A 13,623-nucleotide genomic window follows, 5' to 3' on the forward strand; every position below is an offset into this window, starting at 1 on the left:
ACGTCGGGAGTTGATTGAGGTTTCTTGTGAGAGGGATGCCTGTGTTTCAATGCCCCAATCTCGGCTCCGCCTGCCTGCGGTCTGCGGGAGTGGCGCTACTTGGCCCAGCTTCCCCTCAACTCCCCCCCCCCCCCCCCCCTCTCTCTCTCCCCCTCTCTCTCTCTCTCTCTCCACTCATGAAATAGATTAATTCCCTCCAAATGTTTGTTTTTGCAGGATCCATCTCAGCTGCATCTACCTGGTGCACAGTTGTTGATTAAAGTAATCTGCTGATGAAAATCCAACACCTTATGCTCTGGTTACCAGCATTTTTACACCTAACTGTCCAAATGTGTTTATATTAACACTGTTAATATAAATGCGTTAACGCTCGTGATTAATCTGGAAAGCTTAACGGGTTAAAAAATAATAATAACGCAGTTTAACCAAATGACTAACTTTGACCACAACTTCCATCGTAGTCCTCCTGCGTGGATGTTTACGTTCCTGGGGTGAAAAGGTTAAAGGTGGATCGAGCCATGATATCTAATGTTGCTAATGTTAGCAAAGACGCTGACAACAACATAGGATCAAGCCATGATAGCTCATGTTGCTAATGTTAGCAAAGATGCTAATAACAACATGGGATCAAGCCATGATAGCTAATGTTGCTAATGTTAGCAAAGACGCTAACAACAACAAGGGATCAAGCCATGATAGCTAATGTTGCTAATGTTAGCAAAGGTGCTAACAACAACACAGGATCAAGCCATGATATCTAATATTGCTAATGTTAGCAAAGACACTAACAACAACAAAGGATCAAGCCATGATAGCTAATGTTACTAATGTTAGCAAAGGTGCTAACAACAACACAGGATCAAGCCATGATATCTAATGTTGCTAATGTTAGCAAAGACGCTAATAATAACACGGGATCAAGCCATGATAGCTAATGTTGCTTATGTTAGCAAAGATGCTAATAATAACACGGGATCAAGCCATGATAGCTAATGTTGTTAATGTTAGCAAAGACACTGACAACAACATAGGATCAAGCCATGATAGCTCATGTTGCTAATGTTAGCAAAGATGCTAATAATAACATGGGATCAAGCCATGATAGCTAATGTTGCTAATGTAAGCAAAGACGCTAACAACAACAAGGGATCAAGCCATGATAGCTAATGTTGCTAATGTTAGCAAAGATGCTAACAACAACACAGGATCAAGCCATGATAGCTAATGTTGCTAATGTTAGCAAAGATGCTAACAACAACACAGGATCAAGCCATGATAGCTAATTTTGCTAATGTTAGCAACGACGCTAATAGTAACATGGGATCAAGCCATGATAGCTAATGTTGCTAATGTTAGCAAAGACGCTATTAATAACACGGGATCAAGCCATGATAGCTAATGTTGCTAATGTTAGCAAAGACGCTAACAACAACAAGGGATCAAGCCATGATAGCTAATGTTGCTAATGTTAGCAAAGACGCTAACAACAACACAGGATCAAGCCATGATAGCTAATGTTGCTAATGTTAGCAAAGATGCTAACAACAACACGGGATCAAGCCATGATAGCTAATGTTGCTAATGTTAGCAAAGACGCTAACAACAACACGGGATCAAGCCATGATAGCTAATGTTGCTAATGTTAGCAAAGATGCTAACAACAACACGGGATCAAGCCATGATAGCTAATGTTGCTAATGTTAGCAAAGACGCTAATAATAACACGGGATCAAGCCATGATAGCTAATGTTGCTAATGTTAGCAAAGATGCTAACAACAACAAGGGATCAAGCCATGATAGCTAATGTTGCTAATGTTAGCAAAGACGCTAACAACAACACAGGATCAAGCCATGATAGCTTATGTTGCTAATGCTAGCAACGACGCTAAAAATAACACGTGATCAAGCCATCATAGCTAATGTTGCTAATGTTAGCAAAGATGCTAACAACAACAAGGGATCAAGCCATGATAGCTAATGTTGCTAATGTTAGCAAAGATGCTAACAACAACAAGGGATCAAGCCATGATAGCTAATGTTGCTAATGTTAGCAAAGACGCTAACAACAACACAGGATCAAGCCATGATAGCTAATGTTGCTAATGTTAGCAAAGACGCTAACAACAACACAGGATCAAGCCATGATAGCTTATGTTGCTAATGTTAGCAAAGACGCTAATAATAACACGGGATCAAGCCATGATAGCTTATGTTGCTAATGCTAGCAACGACGCTTACAACAACACAGGATCAAGCCATGATAGCTTATGTTGCTAATGTTAGCAAAGACGCTAACAACAACACAGGATCAAGCCATGATAGCTTATGTTGCTAATGTTAGCAAAGATGCTAATAATAACACGGGATCAAGCCATGATAGCTTATGTTGCTAATGCTAGCAACGACGCTTACAACAACACGGGATCAAGCCATGATAGCTTATGTTGCTAATGTTAGCAAAGACGCTAACAACAACACAGGATCAAGCCATGATAGCTAATGTTGCTAATGTTAGCAAAGATGCTAATAATAACATGGGATCAAGCCATGATAGCTAATGTTGCTAATGTTAGCAAAGATGCTAATAATAACACGGGATCAAGCCATGATAGCTAATGTTGCTAATGTTAGCAAAGACGCTAACAACAACACAGTATCAAGCCATGATAGCTAATGTTAGCAAAGATGCTAACAACAACACAGGGTCAAGCCATGATAGCTAATGTTGCTAATGCTAGCAATGACGCTAACAACAACACGGGATCAAGCCATGATAGCTAATGTTAGCAAAGATGCTAACAACAACACAGGGTCAAGCCATGATAGCTAATGTTGCTAATGTTAGCAAAGATGCTAACAACAACACAGGGTCAAGCCATGATAGCTTATGTTGCTAATGCTAGCAATGACGCTAACAACAACACGGGATCAAGCCATGATAGCTAATGTTAGCAAAGATGCTAACAACAACACAGGGTCAAGCCATGATAGCTAATGTTGCTAATGTTAGCAAAGATGCTAATAATAACACGGGATCAAGCCATGATAGCTAATGTTGCTGATGTTAACAAAGATGCTAACAACAACAAGGAATCAAGCAATGATAGCTAATGTTGCTAATGTTAGCAAAGATGCTAATAATAACACAGGATCAAGCCATGATAGCTAATGTTGCTTATGTTAGCAAAGATGCTAATAATAACACGGGATCAAACCATGATAGCTAATGTTGCTAATGTTAGCAAAGATGCTAACAACAACACGGGATCAAGCCATGATAGCTAATGTTGCTAATGTTAGCAAAGACGCTAACAACAACACAGGATCAAGCCATGATAGCTAATGTTGCTAATGTTAGCATGGATGTTATCAACAACACAGGATCAAGCTATTATAGCTAATGTTGCTAATGATAGCAAAGACGCTAACAACAACACGGGATCAAGCCATGATAGCTAATGTTGCTAATGTTAGCAAAGACACTAACAACAACACGGAATCAAGCATTGAAAGCTAATGTTGCTAATGTTAGCTTAGATGTTAACAACAACACATCATCAATCCATGATAGCTAATGTTGCTGATGTTAGCACAAATGCTAAAAACAACCCGGGATCAAGCCATGATAGCTAATGTTGCTAATGTTAGCAAAGACGCTAACAACAACATGGGCTCAAGCCATGATAGCTAATGTTGCTAATGTTAGCAAAGATGCTAACAACAACACGGGATCAAGCCATGATAGCTAATGTTGCTAATGTTAGCAAAGACGCCAACAACAACACGGGATCAAACCATGATAGCTAATGTTGCTAATGCTTGCAAAGATGCCAACAGCAAAACACGGGATCAAGCCATGATAGCTAATGTTGCTAATGTTAGCAAAGACGCTAACAACAACACAGGATCAAGCCATGATAGCTAATGTTGCTAATGTTAGCATGGATGTTATCAACAACACAGGATCAAGCTATTATAGCTAATGTTGCTAATGATAGCAAAGACGCTAACAACAACACGGGATCAAGCCATGATAGCTAATGTTGCTAATGTTAGCAAAGATGCTAACAACAACACGGGATCAAGCCATGATAGCTAATGTTGCTAATGTTAGCAAAGACGCTAACAACAACACAGGATCAAGCCATGATAGCTAATGTTGCTAATGTTAGCAAAGACGCTAACAACAACACAGGATCAAGCCATGATAGCTAATGTTGCTAATGTTAGCAAAGATGTTAACAACAACACATCATCAATCCATGATAGCTAATGTTGCTAATGTTAGCAAAGATGCTAACAACAACACAGGATCAAGCCATGATAGCTAATGTTGCTAATGTTAGCAACGATGCTAACAACAACATTGGCTCAAGCCATGATAGCTAATGTTGCTAATGTTAGCACAGACGCTAAAAACAACACAGGATCAAGCCATGATAGCTAATGTTGCTAATGTTAGCAAAGATGCTAACAACAACACGGGATCAAGCCATGATAGCTAATGTTGCTAATGTTAGCAAAGACGCTAACAACAACATGGGCTCAAGCCATTATACCTAATGGTGCTAATGTTAGCATGGATGTTATCAACAACACAGGATCAAGCTATTATAGCTAATGTTGCTAATGATAGCAAAGACGCTAACAACAACACGGGATCAAGCAATGAAAGCTAATGTTGCTAATGTTAGCTTGGATGTTATCAACAACACGGGATCAAGCCATGATAGCTAATGTTGCTAATGTTAGCAAAGACGCTAACAACAACACGGAATCAAGCAATGAAAGCTAATGTTGCTAATGTTAGCTTAGATGTTAACGTTAGCATAGATCAAGCAATGAAAGCTAATGTTGCTAATGTTAGCTTGGATGTTATCAACAACATGGGATCAAGCCATGATAGCTTATGTTGCTAATGTTAGCATCGAAGCTAACAACACCATGGGATCAAGCCATTATACCTAATGGTGCTAATGTTAGCATGGATGTTATCAACAACACAAGATCAAGCTATTATAGCTAATGTTAATAATGATAGCAAAAAAACAACAACACGGGATCAAGCCATGATAGCTAATGTTGCTAATGTTAGCATAGATGCTAACGTTAGCATAGATGCTAACAGATGCTAACAACAACACATGCTCAAGCCATGATAGCTAATGTTGCTAATGTAAGCTTAGATGCTAACAACAACACATGCTCAAGCCATGATAGCTAATGTTGCTAATGTTAGCATCGACGCTAACAACAACACGGGATCAAGCCATGATAGCTAATGTTGCTAATGTTAGCTTAGATGCTAACAACAACACATGCTCAAGCCATGATAGCTAATGTTGCTAATGTTAGCATCGACGCTAACAACAACACGGGCTCTAGCCATGATAGCTTCTGTTGCTAATGTTAGCAAAGACGCTAACAACAACACATTATCAAAACATGATAGCTAATGTTGCTAATGTTAGCAAAGATGCTAATAATAACACAGGATCAAGCCATGATAGCTAATGTTGCTTATGTTAGCAAAGATGCTAATAATAACACGGGATCAAACCATGATAGCTAATGTTGCTAATGTTAGCAACGACGCTAACAACAACATGTGATCAAACCATGATAGCTAATGTTGCTAATGCTAGCAACGACGCTAACAACAACACGTGATCTAACCATGATAGCTAATGTTGATAATGATAGCAGAGCTAACAACAACACAGGATCAAACCATGATAGCTAATGTTGCTAATGTTAGCAAAGACGCTAATAATAACACAGGATCAAGCCATGATAGCTAATGTTGCTTATGTTAGCAAAGATGCTAATAATAACACAGGATCAAGCCATGATAGCTAATGTTGCTTATGTTAGCAAAGATGCTAATAATTACATTGGATCAAGCCATGATAGCTAATGTTGCTAATGTTAGCAACAACGCTAACAACAACACGTGATCAAGCCATGATAGCTAATGTTGCTAATGTTAGCAACGACGCTAACAACAACATGTGATCAAACCATGATAGCTAATGTTGCTAATGCTAGCAACGACGCTAACAACAACACGTGATCAAACCATGATAGCTAATGTTGATAATGATAGCAACGACGCTAACAACAACACAGGATCAAACCATGATAGCTAATGTTGCTAATGCTAGCAACGACGCTAACAACAACACGTGATCAAACCATGATAGCTAATGTTGCTAATGTTAGCAAAGACGCTAACAACAACAAGGGATCAAGCCATGATAGCTAATGTTGCTAATGTTAGCAAAGAAGCTAACAACAACACAGGATCAAGCCATGATAGCTAATGTTGCTAATGTTAGCAAAGACACTAATAATAACACCGGATCAAGCCATGATAGCTTATGTTGCTAATGTTAGCAAAGACGCTAACAACAACACAGGATCAAGCCATGATAGCTAATGTTGCTAATGTTAGCAAAGATGCTAATAATAACACGGGATCAAGCCATGATAGCTAATGTTGCTAATGTTAGCAAAGACGCTAACAACAACACGGGATCAAGCCATGATAGCTAATGTTGCTAATGTTAGCAAAGACGATAACAACAACACAGGATCAAGCCATGATAGCTAATGTTAGCAAAGATGCTAACAACAACACAGGGTCAAGCCATGATAGCTAATGTTGCTAATGTTAGCAAAGATGCTAATAATAACACAGGATCAAGCCATGATAGCTAATGTTGCTTATGTTAGCAAAGATGCTAATAATAACACAGGATCAAGCCATGATAGCTAATGTTGCTTATGTTAGCAAAGATGCTAATAATAACACAGGATCAAACCATGATAGCTAATGTTGCTAATGTTAGCAACGACGCTAACAACAACATGTGATCAAACCATGATAGCTAATGTTGCTAATGCTAGCAACGACGCTAACAACAACACGTGATCTAACCATGATAGCTAATGTTGATAATGATAGCAGAGCTAACAACAACACAGGATCAAACCATGATAGCTAATGTTGCTAATGTTAGCAAAGATGCTAATAATAACACAGTATCAAGCCATGATAGCTAATGTTGCTTATGTTAGCAAAGATGCTAATAATAACACAGGATCAAGCCATGATAGCTAATGTTGCTTATGTTAGCAAAGATGCTAATAATTACATTGGATCAAGCCATGATAGCTAATGTTGCTAATGTTAGCAACAACGCTAACAACAACACGTGATCAAGCCATGATAGCTAATGTTGCTAATGTTAGCAAGGACGCTAAAAACAACACAGGATCAAGCCATGATAGCTAATGTTGCTAATGTTAGCAACGACGCTAACAACAACATGTGATCAAACCATGATAGCTAATGTTGCTAATGCTAGCAACGACGCTAAAAACAACACGTGATCAAACCATGATAGCTAATGTTGCTAATGCTAGCAACGACGCTAACAACAACACGTGATCAAACCATGATAGCTAATGTTGCTAATGTTAGCAACGACGCTAACAACAACACAGGATCAAACCATGATAGCTAATGTTGCTAATGCTAGCAACGACGCTAACAACAACACGTGATCAAACCATGATAGCTAATGTTGCTAATGTTAGCAAAGACGCTAACAACAACAAGGGATCAAGCCATGATAGCTAATGTTGCTAATGTTAGCAGAGCTAACAACAACACAGGATCAAACCATGATAGCTAATGTTGCTAATGTTAGCAGAGCTAACAACAACACAGGATCAAACCATGATAGCTAATGTTGCTAATGGTAGCAGAGCTAACAACAACACTGGATCAAACCATGATAGCTAATGTTGCTAATGTTAGCAGAGCTAACAACAACACTGGATCAAACCATGATAGCTAATGTTGCTAATGTTAGCAGAGCTAACAACAACACTGGATCAAACCATGATAATGGGTCGCCAGAGACTGCAGCCCATCAACATCGTTGAAGACAAGGTGCTTCAAGACATCATCCGAGTCGCCACTGACCCGTACCTCAGAACCCCTACGAGAACTACTGTCACAACACTCCATGAATTGTATGACAGCTTAAAAGGCAACTAAAGTGGAGTGTTAATTTTGTTGACTAACTATTTTAGTCATAGTTTTCGTTAATAGCTTTTTTTCCCCTGACAAAAACCAGACGGTAACTAATAAAAACAGGCGCACATGGACAAAAACTAAAAGGAATTACCCAGCACTTTCATCAACAAATAAAAACAAGACGAAAATATTTGACAGAGCCTTCATCCAATCAGACCTAATTTCATCATGTAGAAAGTGGGGGCAAGTTAGGCATACATCCAATCACAGTCTTATGATATATTCATGGAGAGCAGGTTTATGTTTGTTGTGAATTCTGGTTTTGTTTGTTTTACTGAGATGATCTGCCAGGTAACCTAAATAAAGGTGACTGGATTTCACATGAAAGTTAAATTTGTGTCTGTTAATTCATATATTCAAACTTTACAAGTATTCAGTAAAGGGTTAATCGATTTTTCATTTATCCAGGTGTAAAAAAATGACTCCAGAAATTCAAGAAAACATTAAAAATGCCTTACCCTTTCAACTCCATATTTTAGTCGACTAAATGTATGCCTTTTTCTATCAAAGTTTACGTCTTAAACACTGAAAACTATTCAGACATCTACCTCATAACTGATCCAGCTACAAAGGCTTTATGTTGAGGCTCCAGGTACTCACCCACCTTTCCTTATGTTTAAACCACCTATGCTCATCTAAAGACAGGAAAAAGGTCCAAAAATAAACATGTAGATTATTCAGTTTGACATGATGCTGCTGCAATAAAACCATTAAAATCATAACTGAAGTATTTCAGAATCTGGCCGGGTCCATGCTGTTCTACACTAACATGTCTGGATGGTTTGGAGAGTAAAAGGCTTTTAATATGAAGGAAATGATTGGCTGAGAGGTAGAAGACCTTTGACCTCTGACCTGGGCCCTCCTGCTTCAAGGGGAATTCCAGATTTTTGGGATGTGCTCCTAACAGGTGTGAATCAAACAGGAGGTGAGTTTATAAAAGGACATTCAGTGATTAAGAATGAAACCGGGGGAAAAAGTGAGTAAACAGAGATTTCTATTATCTGTATAAGTTCCTGAGGTCCTGAAAAAGCAGTCTAAGCCCTGAAATGTCTGTGAAAAGAGGATCATCATTGTCTTCTGCTTTTAAACCACAACCTCAGAGTTTACAGTGTATGATTAGTCATTATAGACAGATTAAGAATAACATGATGGATGAAACAACACCAGATTCTGAGAAAAGCACACACATAATCAGAAACTACTTCACGTTCCACATCATCATGACATTTTTCTCTTGGTTTCCTAAATATTAATGCAAATGACAGTCAGAATATTTTTCCAGTCATCAGCCGTTAGAGCATGATGCAAATGTTTTTGAACAAACTCCATAATGATAACCATTATTTTTAAACTAAAAACCTCAGAATGCACTGTTCCACATTATTAAGCACGACAAAGTTTTAAAAGATTTTACAGGCAGTAAAGAAGTGAAAATGGTCATGTGTTGAATCTGCAGCATCAGGAGGTCATATTCACTGAAATCAAAGCTATTTCAGTCAAAAACATCTGAACAGGCCAAGTTCCATGTAAGCATAGGAGCCCTTCTTTGACATCAGCTTCACATGTATAAGGCGGGGGTTCTCAACCTTTTCAGCCCACGACCCCCAAAATAAAGGGGCCAGAGACCGGGGACCCCAAAAATAAAGGTGCCAAAGACCGGGGACCCCCAAAATAAAGGGGCCAGAGACCGGGGACCCCCAAAATAAAGGGGCCAGAGACCGGGGACCCCAAAAATAAAGGTGCCAGAGACCGGGGACCCCCAAAAATAAAGGCGCCAGAGACCGGGGACCCCCAAAATAAAGGTGCCAGAGACCGGGGACCCCAAAAAGAAAGGTGCCAAAGACCAGGGACCCCCAAAATAAAGGGGCCAGAGACCGGGGACCCCCAAAATAAAGGGGCCAGAGACTGGGGACCCCAAAAATAAAGGTGCCAGAGACCGGGGACCCCCAAAATAAAGGTGCCAGAGATCGGGGACCCCCAAAATAAAGGGGCCAGAGACCGGGGACCCCCAAAAATAAAGGTGCCAGAGACCAGGGACCCCCAAAATAAAGGTGCCAGAGACCGGGGACCCCAAAAAGAAAGGTGCCAAAGACCAGGGACCCCCAAAATAAAGGTGCCAGAGACTGGGGACCCCAAAAAGAAAGGTGCCAAAGACCAGGGACCCCCAAAATAAAGGGGCCAGAGACCGGGGACCCCAAAAATAAAGGTGCCAGAGACCGGGGACCCCAAAAAGAAAGGTGCCAGAGACCGGGGACCCCCAAAATAAAGGTGCCAGAGACCGGGGACCCCAAAAAGAAAGGTGCCAAAGACCAGGGACCCCCAAAATAAAGGGGCCAGAGACCGGGGACCCCCAAAATAAAGGGGGCCAGAGACCAGGGACCCCCAAAAATAAAGGTGCCAGAGACCGGGGACCCCCAAAATAAAGGGGCCAGAGACCGGGGACCCCAAAAAGAAAGGTGCCAAAGACCAGGGACCCCCAAAATAAAGGGGCCAGAGACCGGGGACCCCCAAAATAAAGGGGCCAGAGACCGGGGACCCCAAAAATAAAGGTGCCAGAGACCGGGGACCCCCAAAATAAAGGTGCCAGAGATCGGGGACCCCCAAAATAAAGGGGCCAGAGACCGGGGACCCCAAAAATAAAGGTGCCAGAGACCGGGGACCCCCAAAAATAAAGGTGCCAGAGACCGGGGACCCCCAAAATAAAGGTGCCAGAGACCGGAGACCCCAAAAAGAAAGGTGCCAAAGACCAGGGACCCCCAAAATAAAGGTGCCAGAGACTGGGGACCCCAAAAAGAAAGGTGCCAAAGACCAGGGACCCCCAAAATAAAGGGGCCAGAGACCGGGGACCCCCAAAATAAAGGTGCCAGAGACCGGGGACCCCCACTGGACCTGAAGGTGGCTGAACACAGCCATGAACATTCTAGAATAGTCATGTAGAGACACGGCCGTACACGGTGGGTTGGGGTGGTGGTGGTGGTTGGGGGGGGGTCTTCTGGGGCCCAGCCAAACTGGGGGCCAGCAAAATCCTGGTCCACTGTAAAGTAAAACAGTGGTATTTTATATTTAACCTGAATAATAACCACTCTTATCAGAGAAACACATTTTAATTCATTTGTGTAGTGAGTAGTCCTCTCAAGAATGTAAATCCTTTTTTAAAAACAGAATTAAAATATGTTAAAAATAGCTAAAACAGGTTAAAAATGGCAAAAAATGGTGGGAAAGGGGGTGAAATTGGATTTTAAAAGTAGCAGAAATGGGCTAGAAATACCAAAAAAACAGATAAAAGTGGCAAAAAAAAAAAAAAGCCAAAAAATGTGTTAAAGTGGCACAAATGTGCATAGTGGTAAAAGGGGATTCAAAAGTGGCTGAAATGGCGTTAAAGTGGCAAAAATAGGTGGAAATTTGGTGAAATTGGAAAAAAATTGATATAAGCTGGCAAAATAGGGTTAGTGGGGGGCAGAAATAGTCAGAAACTAGCAAAAAATGGGCTTATTAAATTGAGAAATGTGACTTAAAAAGTGGTAAAAGGGGTAAATAGTGGCAATAATGTGTGAACAGAGCCAACAATAGGCAGAGAGTGGCAAGATTTGGTTTAGAAGTGGAAAAAACAGGCAGAAAAAGGTGGTGGAAAGGGTTAAAAATGGACAAAAAATGGGTTTTAAGTTGCAAAAATGTGTTAAAGTTGGCAAAATTGGTGAGAAAAAGTGATAAAAATGTGTAAAAATCAGAAGAAATTGATTTAAAGTGGCAACAGTGTTTTCCAAAAATGTTCTTAGTTTTTTTAAGACCCCTCCTCAGCGTCTAACGACCCCATAATGGGGTCCCAACCCCAACGTTGAAAACCACTGCTCTAAGGTACTAAGAATTGAGAAGGGGGTGCCTCAAGGGTCTGTCCTGGGCCCCCATGTTGTATATAAATTAGCTTATGCTGATGATACAGTAATCTACCGCTGTGCAGCTACGCTGCACAAGCTTTTGATGTAGTCAATACTAGTCCTGATCAGAGCCAGGCGTGTGAGCCGACTGGCCCTGATCAGAGCCAGGCGTGTGAGCCGACTGGCCCTGATCAGAGCCAGGCGTGTGAGCCGACTGGCCCTGATCAGAGCCAGGCGTGTGAGCCGACTGGCCCTGATCAGAGCCAGGCGTGTGAGCCGACTGGCCCTGATCAGAGCCCCGTGTGTGATCCGACTGGCCCTGATCAGAGCCAGGTGTGTGAGCCGACTGGCCCTGATCAGAGCCAGGTGTGTGAGCCGACTGGCTCTGATCAGAGCCAGGTGTGTGAGCCGATTGGCTCTGATCAGAGCTAGGTGGGGGGGGAGGGTCCCCTCCATGGGCGCCACCATCTTGAATTTTTTGCATTTTGCATGTTTCTATGGCGCCACAGAAGTGCCAGAAGCTTTTTTTTTTTTTTTTTTTTAATTCCACTGGTTGCCACGGTTTTCACCAGAGAAACATGCAAAATGCAAAAAATTCAAGTTGGCGGCGCCCGTGGAGGGGACCCTCCCCATGTATGAATAGATTGCTTATTCTGAGTTAATATAAAAATAAAGCACATTTTTTCAGGTGGATAAACACTAATTAGGATAGACCTACCTATAGACATCATGTTTCATTTAACCAAGTTTGTTTGTTTTACTAAATGCTACTAGGCTAAATATTACACACTGCACCTTTAAGATCAGGCTTCTCTGTCTCCTAAGACTTGTCTTTTATTTTTGTCATTTATTAAGAAAAGCTCTTCTATTTTGCCTTTTGCCATTTAGTTTAGAGTTTCTCCTCCTCCCAGTACATCTTCAGGATTTCAGTGGTTTTCCCTCCATAACTTTGAGGAACTGTTTTATCCACATTGTGTTGCAAACCCTCAACCTGATATTTTACTGTGAAAATCAAACAGAAGAATCCTAAACTGACGTACTTTTGTTGTGAAAATCCACCTTGTAGTTTAAATCTTTTTGAACTTTTTTTTCTATTGAATTTCCCTTCGGGGATAAATAAAGTTCTTGTATTGTATTGTAGTGTAAATCTGGAATGGGATGATTCCAGGAGCTAGGACCAACCTGATCCAGAGGCTGGTGGATTCAGTCTCACCTGGCTGCAGGTGTTAGTGATGACTTCTGATTGGAGTTGATCTTAAAGACTTGCTGTTTCTCTTCCTCTGTATCAGCTGGTGTTTGACGTTTGTCAGGTGAAATACTAAGGTTTATTTTCTCTGAGGTGATCTGTGGCTCTTCACGGCCTCCACAGACCGACTCCACTGACGGTCCTGCTCAGCCTATCAGGCTCTGATCATCTGCACCTGTGGGGAGTCTACTTAAGCCAAGGCAGAGCAGCCATGTTTCCATCCTAATTCTCATGTTAAACCTGAGTTTTGTGGTAAAAGACCTTTGATAAACTCTGTTGTGTTGCTTCCTCTGGTCCAGGGCTGTAACACTAAGACTCCAGCAGGTCAGTAAAGTTTCTCCTGTTTTTCCACTGAAGTCTAAACGTACATTAATGTGGTTAGCCGCAGGGATTT

At 41.1% G+C, this 13,623-nt stretch overlaps 1 protein-coding gene across 1 annotated transcript in view; it reads left to right on the forward strand.

The window, feature by feature from the left end:
• The first annotated feature begins 13,437 nt into the window (after nt 1-13,437).
• Nucleotides 13,438-13,623, forward strand: part of rab3b (RAB3B, member RAS oncogene family) — a 51,434-nt gene continuing 51,248 nt past the window's right edge. The window contains exon 1 of the mRNA XM_041792336.1: nt 13,438-13,553. The gene's annotated coding sequence lies outside the window, so the exon portion shown is untranslated. The remainder of the gene's footprint in view (nt 13,554-13,623) is intronic.

This window comes from Cheilinus undulatus, linkage group 7, assembly GCF_018320785.1.
Source record: "Cheilinus undulatus linkage group 7, ASM1832078v1, whole genome shotgun sequence".
Lineage (NCBI taxonomy): Eukaryota > Metazoa > Chordata > Actinopteri > Labriformes > Labridae > Cheilinus > Cheilinus undulatus.